This window comes from Grampus griseus (genome assembly GCF_964374135.1).
Source record: "Grampus griseus genome assembly, chromosome: 8".
In the NCBI taxonomy this organism is placed as follows: Eukaryota; Metazoa; Chordata; class Mammalia; order Artiodactyla; family Delphinidae; genus Grampus; species Grampus griseus.
Genome location: NC_139002.1, coordinates 85,139,932 through 85,150,097, shown reverse-complemented (window position 1 = coordinate 85,150,097; position 10,166 = coordinate 85,139,932).

The following is a 10,166-nucleotide window of genomic DNA, read 5'->3' as shown; positions in this document are numbered from 1 at the left end:
TGGTTTAAAAATAGCCTTTTTGTTTTAATTAGTTGTGTTTTTTTTTTAACATAGTCAGTGGATATTTATAGATCTTCTTTTTTTGAGTTCCCTATTAATATTTTTTGCTGGATTGTATTTTAGCCAAGTGTAATCCCAAGACTGTTGGAACTGTTTTGTTTTAGTTGGGCCCAGTCGATTCTTGGAATTTCTACAGATCAATAAATTACCTTTTATCTATGATTTGTTCTACATGCAAATTATAATCACTGTAATTTATAGAAGTTGCTCAAATCATTTCACCTTTGCATTTAAGGTCATATTAAATCTCTCTCCCTTAAAAAAAACACCACACTTCCTTAATGATGTCTCTTTAGGCACTCTAGGGGATACAAAGATGAATAGTAATATAAATAACATTTTAAAAAATTGAGATAATAGTCACGTAACATAAAATTTATCATTTTAACCATGTTAAAATGCACAATTCAGTGAGTTTTAGTATATTCACAATATTGTACAACCATCACCACTAACGAATTCTAGAACATTTTCATCACTCAAAAAAGAAGCCTCATACCCCTTAATCAATCACTCTCCACGCCCCCTCATCCTCACCCCTGGCAACCACTAATCTACTTCTGTGTCTGTGGATTTGCTTATTCTGAATATTTCATATAATGGTCTTTTGTGGCTGACTTCTTTCACTTAGCATGTTTTCAAGGTTCATGCATGTTGTAGTATGCATCAGCACCTCATTCAGGTTTATGGCTGAATAATACTCCATTGTGTGTATATACCACATTTCATTTATTTATCAGTTGATGGACATTTAGGTTGCTTCTATTTTTTTACTCATAAATAATGCTGCTATGAACATTCATGTACTGTATATGTTTTTGTGTGAACATATGTGAACAAAATTCTCTTGGATTTAAACCTAGAATTGGAATTGCTAAGTCATATGGTGACTCTACGTTTAAATTTTTGAGAGATACATAACATTTCTGAAGACTTAATATGTGTGTGACACTTAGCACTTGACTTGCATTTTCTCATTGAATCCTCACAACTTTCTGTGGTTGGTCCAATTATTATGTCCATTTTACAGAAGAGGGCAACTGAGAGATGTTAAAAAAACTTGCTCAAGTACCCACAGCTAGTTGGGACAGATCCAGGATTTGAACTATGGCAGTCTGGTTACAGAATCTGAACTCTTTACTACTTATTGCCTTGACACATATGGTTCGAATGGGCAGAAGATAGCTCACAATAATGAAACAAGGTGAAATGAAGTAAGAAGTATAAGTCCCATGTAATGTGTTAAGAGGATTATAGAGGTGCAGAGTAGATTCAGGAAAGGCTTTCTAAAGGGAATATTTGAAGGGAACCTTCATTTATGGGAACAAGTTCAAGAAGAGGAGCTGGGGTGAAAGCCAACTAGGTGAAAGGACTATTACAGGGATGGCAAGTTAGTTTTACATCAAGTGGCAATTCCAGTTCATTGGTAGTGACTGTCTATAGCACTGTGTGGAGATCCTGTATGCCAGCTCAGTGGGAGAGAGTATGATGAGTCATTAGCAAAATCTGCCATGGGTGAGGGAGTGGAGATTTGAAGACCTCGTGATATGAATTTTCATCGCTGGACTATTACGCTATGGAGATGAGAAATTATGGGGCATGTTCTGGAAAACAATGACTATGTGATTTTGACTGGATCATAGGGTATGTGTAAGAAAGTGGAGGCCAAAATAAGATTGGAAATATGTGATGAGGCCATATTGCACAGTGTTTTAGATGACAGGCTGATGCATTTGTACTTAATTCAGTAGACAGTGAGAGTCATTGAAGATTTTCGAACAGGGGAATATTGGCACAGGAATCCTACTATAAGAAGATTAATCTGGTGGCATACAGAATGCATTGACATGGAGAAAGGTTAGAAAGAAGGAGACAAGTTAGGGTAATGTTAAAAAATTTAGTAGATGGTGATAAAGTCATGTTAAAACAGGGAACTTCCATTTATTTTCCCCCATTAATTCCTTAAAGATTAAAATGTAGGTGTGAGGAAATGAACACTCTAATACTCTGCTGGTGATACATTGGTTCAACTTTTCTGGAGGACATTTTAGCAATGTGTATAAAAAGACTTAATAATGGTTTATTCTTTTTAATTCAGTATCTGTAAATTTATGCCAAGGGAGTAATTCTGAACATATGCAGAGATGTAGCTCCGAAGGTGTTGCATTGCCATTTTAGAAAACAAATGTAGCCCAGTTACTGGTTGGGCAGTTTCTCTTGTCACCAGCCCATCTGAGTCAGGACTTGGCATTTAATTCACCGTGGAGAACACACTGCATGAAAAACATTTAGTTAGCAATGTTGAGTTTACTGAAGATTATGTAGGGGAGATGGAAAAAAGTCTTTAAAAAAAATTGAAAAACATTCATTAGGGGGCTCCCCTGGTGGCACGGTGGTTAAGAATCCTCCTGCCAATGCAGGGGACACGGGTTCGATCCCTGGTCCGGGAAGATCCCACAGGCCGTGGAGCAGCTAAGCCCGTGCACCACAACTACTGAGCCTGCGCTCTAGAGCCCAAGAGCCACAGCTACTGAGCCTGAGTGCCACAACTACTGAACCCCACGTACCTATAGCCCGTGCTCCACAACAAGAGCCACTGCAATGAGAAGACCGCACACTGCAACTAAGAGCAGCCCCTGCTCGTCGCAACTAGAGAAAGCCCATGTGCAGCCATGAAGACCCAATGCAGCCAAAAATAAATAAATTAGATAAATAAATTTTTAAAAAATTCAGTAAACTTGATAAATATTCCTTAGACATTTCTGCTTCCTCCACAGTGCTGAGCAGGGATCCTCATCTCTCTGCCCCTTCCCTACACAGAACTTAGCCCTGCTACCCCTCCTCTCTTTTACTGTTCCAAATTACTTTTTCTGCTTGATTTTGGGAATCAAAGTCTATTGCAAGTGGGTCTCTTTTTTTAAAAGCTGGTTTCTATTAGAAAAAAAAAGTGTCATAAATATTTATGGAGGATATAAAAATTACTTATGGATTACACAAAACATCGGGAAACATATGTTAAAAAAAATAGGAGGGATTTGTTGAATAAATTATGGCACAGCTTGTTACTACCTAACACTATTGAGTGATCGCTCTTTGGAAACATTTTCTCCCTAGGTGTATTCATTTCCACGGTTTTAAACATTACTTATGTGCTGACAACTCCCAGTTGTATACCTCTAGCACAAATCTTTCCTCTGTGTTCCAGACACAAATTATCTCACTCCAGACTAACATATGTATACTTGGTATCTCTACTTGACGTCTCATAGATGGCTCAGAGTTGCTGTGTTAAACCTGGTCCTCCCTGATCCTGGTCTTCCTAAACTTGGAAAATGGCTGTGCCGTCTGAAAAGTTACTGAAGTTAGAAGCTTAGTAGGCAATCTTGATTCTTAAGTCCTTCCTTCTTTCCTACCCCATATCCAATTTATTTGCAAGTCCATTGAGTACTGCCTCCAAAAGAATGCCATCAATCTCTTTTTATAGCCACTGCTACGCCCACACCAGAAGTTTCCATGCAGAGAGTACATGATATGTAAAGGCACAGAGACCTAAGAGGACTGGATTGTCTGAGGAAACTACAGGTACATTAGTGTGGTAGGTCCATGTGGTTTTAAAGAGATGCTGGAAAGGATGTCCTTGCAGAAGTGGGAGAGGATGGGATTCAGAGCAAAGGCAGCAAGCAGGTTTGGGTGAGGACCAAAGCAGGGACCTGGAGGAAACACTCAGGCCATCTCTTTTTAGAAATACTAGTAAAATAAAAAATCATACAACAAGGCAACATAAGTCACAGTCTTTTTTTTTTTTAAAACAGGTACAATGTTTGTCATTAGAGACATAGCACAATAACAAGTGGGAGAGCACACAGAGAAACAGTTCTTTTTCTTTTTAAATAAATTATTTATTTATTTATTTTAGGCTGCGTTGGGTCTTCGTTGCTGCGTGTAGGCTTTCTCTAGTTGCAGTGAGCAGGGGCTACTCTTCAAGGCGGTGTGCGGGCTTCTCATTGCGGTGGCCTCTCCTGCTGTGGAGCATAGGCTCTAGGCACATGGGCTTCAGTAGTTGTGGCTCGCGGGCTCAGTAGTTGTGGCTCCGGGCTCTAGAGTGTAGGCTCAGTGACACATGGGCTTAGTTGCTCTGCGACATGTGGGATCTTCCCGCACCAGAGCTCAAACCTGTGTCCCCTGCATTGGCAGGTGGATTCTTAACCACTGCACCACCAGGGAAGCCCCAGTCACAGTCTTTTAATAAGCAAAGAGATGTTACAAAACTGTTGCCATCCCATCTGGAAGGATAGGTTTTGCTAAATGTACAATATCAAAGGTGTTACTATTAAAAGCATTTATTAGAAAAGGAAAAATAATACAAACATAAATGTTCTCTCTTAGTCATGAGTGAATTTGTTTAATCTCAAAGTCAGAAGTAGTTTTATATTGGCAGATTTTGACTTTGGAGGAAGGCCCAATACATACTTTCTTTTCTCTCTCTCTCTTTCTTTCTTTATATTAAAAAATTTGAAATAAAGATGTAATTCATATACCATAAAATTCACCTTTTTAACATGTATGATTCAATGTTTTTAGTATCTTCACAAGGTTATGAAACTGTCACAACTAATTCCTGAACATTTTTATCACCTCCAAAATAAACCCCATACCCACTAGCACTGATTCCCGATTCTCCCTCTTTACAGCCCTTGGGAATTACTGATCTACTTTCTGTCCCTATGGATTGGCCTATTCAGGATAGCTCATGTACACAAAATCATACCATATGTAGCCCTCTGTGACTGGCTTCTTTCACTTAGCATCATGCTTTCAAAGTCCATCCATGTTGTAGCATGTATCAGTACTTCATCCATTTATATGGTCAAATGATATTCCATCGTGTGAATATACCACATTTTATCTATCCATCTATCACTTGATGGGCATTTGGGTTGTTTCCACTTTTTGACTATGATGAATAATGTTGCAATGAACATTTATTTACAAGTTTTTCTGTGGATGTATGTTTTCACTTCTCTTGGGTATATATTTAGAAATGGACTTGCTGGGTCATATGGTAACTCTGTGTTTAACTTTTTTGTGGGACTGCCAAACTGCTTTCCAAAGTGGCCCACCATTTTAAATTCCCCCTAACAACAGATTACAATTTTTCCACATTTTTTTTGCCAGCACTTGTCATTTTCTGTTTTTGTTTTGTTTTTTTTAATTACAGCCATCCTAGTGCCTTCCTTTCCTTTCCTCTCTCTGAAGTCCTATCTCATTTGCTGGCTGAAACCTGATATTTCACTTATCATTCTTCATTTTAAATCATCTGAGGATGATTGAAATTGGCAGTCTACACAGTGTGTTAAAAATCAAGACATTTCTAGAAAGTCTAAAATATTTGGAAGTTCTGGTAATACTGGGCAGCAATTGGCTGGAGCTGAGTAGAGACTCTCCAGTCTTCATCATCTTCTACTGTCTTACACTTGGGTCGCTTTCCACGTTGTTCGTTTTTACTTGTCTCCATAGATAATTGAGCTTTCAGGTCCTGGTTAAAGCCATTTGGCATAACTTAATTGTGAATACTGACTCTCAGATCAAAATATAATGTACTCCACATAGAAATAGAGGAGGTACATAAACTTCATGGGGAAAATTATAAAACATTACTGAAAGAAATCAAAGAAGACCTAAATAAATGAAGAGAAATAATATGTTCAAGGATAGAAAGATTTAACTCTCCCTAATATAATCTAATTCAGTGCAATACGATAAAAATTCTGACAGGCTTCTTTGTGGAAACTTGACAAAATAATTCTAAAATTGATTTGGAAAAGCAAAAGGCCAAGAAAAACCAAAACACTCCTGAAGAAGAATATGGTGGTGGGAGAGTTGCCCTACCAGATTAACACATGACTTATTATGTGAAGAAATCTGGCATTACAAATCATAAGGATAAAAGAACTCTTCAATAAAGGGTGCTGAAACAACTTGTTATCCATGTGGCAAAAAAATTCAGTCCTCATATGATATACGAAAATAAATTTTAGGCTATTTAAAGACCTACATGTAAAAAGCAAAAGTTTAAATTATTTAAGAACAAATATCGAAGAATATACAACATCAAGGAAGGAAAGGATTTCTTAAGCAAAACACACAAAAAAGCACATCCTCAGAGAAGAATATAGGTAAGTGAAATAAAATAATTTTCAGCAAAAGACATAATGAAAAAATGTGAAAGGACAATTTACAAACAAGAGGAAATATTTTCAAAACACATAATTGACAAACAATTGGTATTCAGAATATATTTTTAAAAACCTCTTTCAAGTCAATAAGACAAAGACAAACAACCCAATAAAAAATGTGCAAAGGAGGGGCTTCCCTGGTGGCGCAGTGGTTGAGAGTCCGCCTGCCGTTGCAGGGGACATGGATTCGTGCTCCGGTCCAAGAAGATCCCACAGGCCGCGGAGTGGCTAGGCCCGTGAGCCATGGCCACTGAGCCTGCACGTCCGGAGCCTGTGCTCCGCAACGGGAGAGGCCACAATGGTAAGAGGCCCGCACACTGCAAAAAAAAAAAAAAGTGCAAAGGAGAAATCAGAATGGCCAGTGAATATATGACAACATGTTCAATATCATTATTAATCAGAGAGATGTAAAATAAAACTAGTACCTGACTGGAAGAAATAAAAACATCTGACACTTCCAGGTGTTAGAAAGGATATCCATCAATGGAAACTCATAATTACTGCTAGGTAGAGTGAAATTGGTAAAAATAACTCCAGAAAGTAATTTAGCATTTTCTCAAATTTGAAGATGCCCATACCTTACCACTCAGCAATTCCACTGCTGGAGTACTCTTGAGTCCATGAAACAGGATAGAGGTACAATAATATTCTTGGCAGTATTGTTTGTAATTAAAAAATTGGGGTGGCCATCAACCAAAGAATGCATAAATACATTTTGGTGTATTTATCTAATGACAAGCAATACAGCACTGAAAACAAATACTTTAAGGCAACATATAAAAATTTTTAACAAATGAAATGAGTGAAAAAAGAAAGTTGTAGGAACATATTTACATTTATGCCAATTATATTAAGTTTGAAAGCATGCACAAACTAAATAGTGTATTGATTAGGGGAACATTCACATGTAATAAAACTATAAAGAAAAGCAAAGAAATAGTAGAAAAGAAGTGACAGTTACTTACTTCTGAGCATGGGAGAAAAGATGCAATCGAGAAGGGATAAAGAAAAAGTGGTATAAAAATGGGGTGTATGTGTGTGTGTGTGTGTGTACACATACTGTTTATGTATGAAGTAGTATAATAAAATCTCAGAGGAGTTTTCATGAAGAAAGGTAGTGGGGAGTGGAATGGGTTAATTGGGAACCTCGGTTTGTGTAGGAGTATAAAATGCGGAAGGGAGGTTTTGAAGAAAGTCTTCACTTCACAGTTTTGCCTAAGGTTGGCCTTTTCCAAGATAGGGATTCTACTTCTTTACACCTTAATGTCACAAAGAATTGGGAAAATGTACGTTTTTAAAAATTATTTTGCATAAGAGATGACTACCCCTCAGGGCATAGGAACTGCAAACATTACATACATTAACAATGTGAAAGGCACAATAAAGGAATTTCCTCTTTTCCCCTTTAAATGGCTTGATAAATTTGAAAGAGCCCTGGATTAAGAGTCAGAGAACCAAGTTTCTAGTTTTGCTCTGTCCTAATTAATTGTGTGACCCAGGGTAACTAATTTTGTCTCACTGAATCTCAGTTTCCTTAGCAAGATTATTTCTAAGGCTCAGCTTTTTTTTTTCTTTTTGAGTTACGCGGGCCTCTCACTGTTGTGGCCTCTCCCGTTGCGGAGCACAGGCTCCGGACGCGCAGGTTCAGCGGCCATGGCTCACAGGCCTAGCCTAGCCGCTCTGCGGCATGTGGGATCCTCCTGGACCGGGGCACGAACCCGCGTCCGCTGCATCGGCAGGCAGACTCTCAACCACTGCGCCACCAGGGAAGCCCCAAAGGCTCAGCTTTAACTTCAGTCATTCTGTGAGTTACAGAGCCTCTCAACCAAAAAGAAAGTAGGCATGTTCATCATTTTCATTCATTAAAATTCATCATTTTAATAAAGATATATTCTATTAATTTGGAAAAGCAGAAGAGAGTATTAATTTTCCTCCCACAGTCTTAATGAAGAAATAAAGAAACTAATTTTCCATTACCATTCAAGGGGCAATCCACTCCTTCACAGATTGTGAAATTAATGTAACAGATTCAACCAACTGAACGGTCTATGCATCTTTCTTCCCCTCTCCCATTCCAAGCCTGGGAACTATATTTTATATAAACAAAGTTTAAATAGTTAACTAAAAACTAATGCCTTTTTATACTTAAGTTTATATATAGTACTGTAGTTAGAGCAAAATACCTGCAGACAGTTTCCAGTATCTTTGACTTTATAGCATTTATTGTCTTCTGTGTCTGAAGCACAGCAGATATTATGATCTTTACTAATTATAATTTTCCTAATTAAAGTAACTTGTATCTATAATGTCTTATTTTCCTAAGGTGTTCAATGTAGTTAGCAGATATTAAATCATTTATCTCTATAACATATCAGTGAAGCTAGTAGGAGAAGTATTGTTCTCATAATTTAGAGGAGAATATGAAAAGTCAATGATCATAGGTCATGATCATACAGCAATTTTTGTCATGAACATTAAGATTAGATCTCTGTCTCTCTCTCTCTCTCTATATATACATATATATATATATTTTTTTTCCTCCCCCACCCACTTCTCATTTAGGGGAAATTCCCTACCATGCACAACCCTAGTGGGATGCAGGGATCTGCCTTCCACTACTGAAACCAAAGAGCAGTGATATCCCCTCTCCCTGGCTTGGGGCAGCCAGAGTAAGGGCACATTATCCAGAATATAGGATTTGGACATTCTAGTTCAGGGCCTTGAATCTTTTTCTTTTTTGAAAATAATTAATTATTATTATTATTTTTGACTGTGTTGGGTCTTCGTTGCTGTGCACGGGCTTTCTCTAGTTGCGGTGAGCAGGGACTGCTCTTTGTTGCAGTGCATGGGCTTCTCATTGTGGTGGCTTCTCTTGTTGCGGAGCACAGGCTCTAGGCACACAGTCTGCAGTAGCTGTGGCATGAGGGCTCAGTAGTTGTTGCTCGTGGGCTCCAGAGAGCAGGCTTAGTAGTTGTGGCACATGGGCTTAGTTGCTCTGCGGCATGTGGGATCTTCCCGGACCAGGGATGGAAGCCGTGTCCCCTGCATTGGCAGGAGGATTCTTAACAACTGAGCCACCAGGGAAGTCCCCTTGAATCTTTTCTTAATTTTTATTTTATATTACAGTTGATTTACAATGTTGTGTTAGTTTCAGGTGTACAGCAAAGTGATTCAGTTATACATATATATATATATTTTTCAGATTCTTTTCCCATATAAGTTATTACAGAATATTGAGTAGAGTTCTCTGTGCTGTACAGTAGGCTCTTGTTGATTATCTATTTTACATATAATAGTGTATATATGTTAATCCCAACCTCCTAATTATCCCTCACCCCCACCTTTCCCCTTTGGTAGCCATAAATTTGTTTTCTTTTTTTTTTTAGCATCTTTATTGGAGTATAATTGCTTTACAATGTTGTGTTAGTTTCTGCTGTAAAACAAAGTGAATCAGCTATATGTATACATATATCTCCATATCTCCTCCCTCTGTGTCTCCCACCCACCCTCCCTATCCCACCCCTCTAGGTGGTCACAAAGCACCAAGCTGATATCCAAAAATTTGTTTTCTAAGTCTGTGAGTCTGTTTCTGCTTTGTAAATAAGTTCATTTGTATCATTTTTTTAGATTCCACATATAAATGATATCATCTGAGATTTGTCATTCTCTGTCTGACTTACTTCACTTAGTGTGATACTCTCTAGGTCCATCCATGTTGCTACAAATGGCATTATTTCATTCTTTTTTATAGCTGAGTAATATTCCATCGTATGTATGTACCACATCTTCCTTATCCATTCATCTATCGATGGACATTTAGGTTACTTCCATGTCCTGGCTATTGTAAATATTGCTGCAGTGAACATTGGG